The sequence below is a fragment of the Nanorana parkeri genome, unplaced genomic scaffold, assembly GCF_000935625.1.
Source record: "Nanorana parkeri isolate BGI_ZX_2015 unplaced genomic scaffold, ASM93562v1 scaffold1939, whole genome shotgun sequence".
Taxonomy (NCBI): domain Eukaryota; kingdom Metazoa; phylum Chordata; class Amphibia; order Anura; family Dicroglossidae; genus Nanorana; species Nanorana parkeri.
Genome location: NW_017308207.1, coordinates 228,873 through 233,768, shown reverse-complemented (window position 1 = coordinate 233,768; position 4,896 = coordinate 228,873).

The window sequence follows — 4,896 nt, the reverse complement described above, 5'->3', positions numbered from 1 at the left end:
GTGCTTTTTCTTTCCCCCCCCCCCCCCCCCCCCTCATCCACAGAGCTTAACCACTTCTCTGTGCATGACTAGCATGCTTAATAACATTGAGAACAGGATTCAAGGCTGCTTCTGCTGCTAGTCTTGTGATAGCTATTATTGCTTGATCAACTCTAAGTAGTCTCTAAATAGCATTTTCTTCACATTTCCCTCTAAATGTACAATCCATATCGCCATGTTAAAAAGATAATTCCTGCTTTTTATTTCAGAGACAAAAAAATCAAAGTAGACCTTTTTACAGATTCTTATGCTACTTTAAACTGGCCATACACTAGTAGATGGCCCACAAGTTGACCGAAAGATACCCCTATCCATGCTGAACAGGGCTATTGTTTTCCACTGTCGCTGTCAGAATACTAGAACGAGAATATTTAGCTTGGCTCCTCAGAATTTTTGGTTCGAATGATATCGGGCAGGAGGCTACAGACAGCGCCACCCATTTGAGCAAATTTTGTCTGAACCATTAAAAATTTGTTTCCTGCTTTAGTCGGAAGAAAAAACAAAAACAAAATCACACTTCACTTTCCATTTCCTCCTGATTTCTGAAAGGGAAGGTCTGCAGTCTTTACCACCAGCTGATTGATTTCAGTGTTGTAAAAGGAAAGGTGAGGCAGTGTTTGCATCCCTTTAGCTGAGGATGGGCCTTGGGGCCTATTCACACTTGTCGGTTTTCATGCAGCAACATTTTTGCATTTTTCTTGCAAATTCTTGCATTGGAAGCAGACATCGCCATTATTTCCTATGTGGCTGCTTCACATTTATGCCATGCAGTTTATTGTGAAAGACGAAGGTGAACTATATGGGCCCGTTCACACCTACGCATGTGTATTACCATGTGTGCTTATTACTTATGTGATTTGGTAACTTTTCTTTCAAGTAGTCAACACTAGGATATGTCACATTTCAGACATCCCCCGAATTAGGAGTTCCATCATTTTTGGTTAGATGTTCTCAAAGACTGGATTTACACTGTTCCATATAGATATATATATATATATCTCATATCCATATATGAAGCACATATGATAATATGGTCATTGTCAGAGCTTTGTACATCACAGTGTATAGAATGCCCCCAGGCTGCCATATTACTAGGAAGTGATGCTTAGATGTTTTGCCAGTTTTATCAGTTGCAAATTACAATGGAAAAGGTGACAATTATATAAGTTACATCTTTTTAAGATAAGAATATAATATATAAAAACTGTCCAGATCTCAGGAGCCACAGATGTTTTGTATACCCCATCTATTCAAATCGATGAAAGCCTGCAGTTGTATGCTGGTAAATGCTTCTCCGAGCATCCATACAGGTTCAAATGTATGCTCCTGGACACACAGTCTGCATCATGGGATGTACTTCCATAACTTTATGTAAGTATATGCTCAGAGCAGCATTTACCCATTTACCAGTGTACAGATGCAGCCTGTAATTAATTTGTACAGACGGGCTGTACACAACATCTGTGGTTCCCGGGCATAGAGATCTGGATGGTTTTCACGGTATGGGCCCTTAAAATGAACTACAAGAGGAAAAACACCCTGGCAAATGATTCAACTTTCCTGTGTAGTAATGGCAAAGGACAAATAATAGTTTTGTAAAATACGTAAAATAAAAAATCTAAAACTTACACCGTACACTAAAAAAAATGAAATTGTGTGAAGTCAATGCCACCGCAGCCAAACATGTAGTGTGATCGCCCGCACTGGAACGCGTGGCACATCAATGCCTGCTTTCCGGTCTGGTGCGATCAAAAAAAATAGTGCATGCAATATTTTTTCTGATTGCACCGGACTGGAACGAAGGCATTGATGTGCCATTGACTTCAATGCACCAAAACGCACCCTCCCACACCAGAATGCAGTGAGACGGCCAGGATGTGATCCAGTGCATTCGGGCACAGAATCACGCCGTTATGCACTGGGGCTGGTGTGAGCTAGCTCTACTTCCTGTTGTGTCTGCAGAATGGAAAGTGAAGGGAAATCTCCCCAAGGAAATGCAAACAGCAAAAGAAAAAAAGAAAAGAAAAAAAAAAGAGATTTTTAACTTTTTTCCTACATTAAAAAGAAGGGTTTAGACTTTAGCTATAGTAACAACAACTGAACTCAAACACTGCAAATCATGTGAAATATTTCAGGTCAATCACAGCCTAAAAACAGAAGCACCACACGCTCAGCCGGTCATTGAATAAGTCAAGTGCAGAACAACTGCACATCATCATTATTATTCAGCAGAAAAGTGTTCTGCTGTACACACATATACACTTAGGTCATGCAGTACCTGAACGTAGATATCATGGTAGCTTTTAATGTGCTGGAAGAGCTGTGGGAGAACGTCAGCCATGGTGTAGACAGGTGATCACTGCTGCCTGGTACAGAGCTGAGAGTTTCCAGGTCCAAGCCTGTACCAGGGACACTTCCTTTTACATTGGCCTAATGACCTCTACACACCTTACAGACAAGGTGCATCCCCGGCATCCCTCTAGCTGTAGAGGCTCCTGACTCCTCCCCCTCCCTCACACAGTGTAGTATACAGAACTAGCCATCTCTGCTACATTGTAGCAAAGGAGGCAGGCACACAGAACTGAACTGAGCCCCCTCCATTGGGTGAAAAAGCAGCGGGGGCTCGGTGATGGCCCCCTCGTGGCCGCGGGCCCTCAGGCAATGCCCAAGTGCCCGAAAGGTCAGTCCGCCCCTGGAATGACCCATATAGATTCCCTTTCAAACAAAACTAAAGCGCATAGATGTAAACCTGATTCATAAGAAAGAATAGGATTTCTACTTTCCATGTAGCAAAATACAGGAGTTTAGGCCCTATAGCTGTGTTGCGATTGAGGTGCAAAACGTTCTGTTTGCAGCAATTTTAATGCAGTTTCTAAAAAAAAAAAAAAAGCACTTTACATAGAGTTTAACTATAACGATTGAAAAACATACTTAAAACACACTGCACACGTAATACACATAAAACATGCAGATGTGAACATGACTAACACTGTATGCCACTGGCGGATCGGAGCGGGAGGGGGGAATCCAGCCCCTCCCCTTGTCACGGCAGAGAGCCGTGACAGGATCGAGAGGTGAGGGAATGCCGGTATGTGTTCTCTCACCTCCCGATCTACTGAGCCGACCTGTGACAGTCTCATTGTCACAGGTCGGCTTAGAACTATGAGGTGAGTGGAAATCACTCATGTCATAGTTCTCCTTTAAGTATAACTATAGGCAAAACTTTTTTCTGGATTTGGAAAGAGTTACTGCCACTGTCAGGTTCTTATTGCTAGTAGATAGATAGATAGATGCTGGACCCTAGGGCTGTCCTTTTGGATTTGTTATTAAATAGTAGAGAGGTAGAGCTGCTACAGGTTATCTGGTTACCATGCTGGCAGCTTCAACACACCTAAGTATTTCAACAATTTCCATGGTTTGTAGTGTTAAACAATGGATCTGAGATAGAAGCAACACACCACAAGTTAATAGTCCATTTACTATTTTATTGTACTGTAAGGCCAGATAGAAGATCAAATGAGGAATCCAACACGTTTCGGAAGCCCAACATCCTCCTTCATCAGGGCTTAAAAAGGGGAAACAATGTACAGTATATGGACTAAGTTAAGAGTTACCACTGTTGGCGGTATTTGAAACAGTGTAGTGTCAGGCACAGAGCTTGTGAGCAACTGGTTAGGCAGCCCTGGCTAAGAAGGGGTGTATTTTGGAAATGTTATGGAGGTGGAGGTGACAAGATTTGGATGGATATTGGATGTGGGACTGGAAGTAGAGGTCAGAGTCCAGGATTACACCAAGCACACTGGTGCATGGGGAAGGAATTACAGTAGTGCAACGGATTTCCTTGAAAAGGTCAGGGCAGGGTGCTCAGTTTTGGTGTGACATCCATACTGAAATGCCAGTTAGTAAATTAATACATTAGGAGACTGAAGGGTCAGATGAGGAGTAGAGAGATGGATTGGGATGTTGTCATCAAAGAAAATGCTATTGAAAACCATTGGCAACCTTCTCTGTAGTAACAGGGTTTAAAGAGAAAAGTATTGAATGTGGTGGTAGACATGGTATATTAAATTTGTTGCCATCTGTGTCTAATTAGGATTTCCTTCTGCCACTAATTGTACCTATCTTGTTTTTGAAATGATTGGCAATGTCCTGGGCAGTGAATGAGTTGGTTGGTAAAAGTGGTGAGGGATAAAGTAGAGAGTTGGTGGTAGAAAAGAGTTGACAAGGACTGGATGAGAGGGTGTTATTGAGAGTCTGTTTGGCACCACAGAGAGAGGAATTATATTTTAGGAGGGCAGTATTGCGGGGATTACATTTCATGTCAAACTTACTCAAGAGCACAGCTTTGCTTTAAATACTTCTGGTGTTGTCTGTCTGTCAAGGTTGTAGAGGTGAGGTCCTCATTCTATGTGTAGTGAGGTGAGCAAGTGTGTCCAGGGAAGATGATAAGATGCTGTTGTAGACAGATGTGGTCAGGGCAGGGTAGGACACGGGAGCGATTTTGTTGTTGAGGTAGTCCATAGCAGAATAGAGAATAGAATGGTTAAAGTCGCAGAGGTTTGGGGAACTGTTTGGTAATTGGAATGCTAGAAGGATGAAGATGGGAGAGCATGAAAGTTATAAGGTTGTGATCAGAGAGAAGAAAAAGGGGGTTTGAGACATTGCAAGGTGTGAGAATACAAGATCAAGGGAGTTGCCATTAGAGTGAGTGAAAGACCTCTATGTCCAGAAGTAGGGTAGCCAGGCAGGGAGGTTGTCAGGGAAGCGTGACACCGGTCCTGAAAGTCGAGAAATCATAGCAATACTCAGAGAAAAAAAAAGAAAACAGTGAGCTTTAAGAGAGGGCTAGAGAGGCAG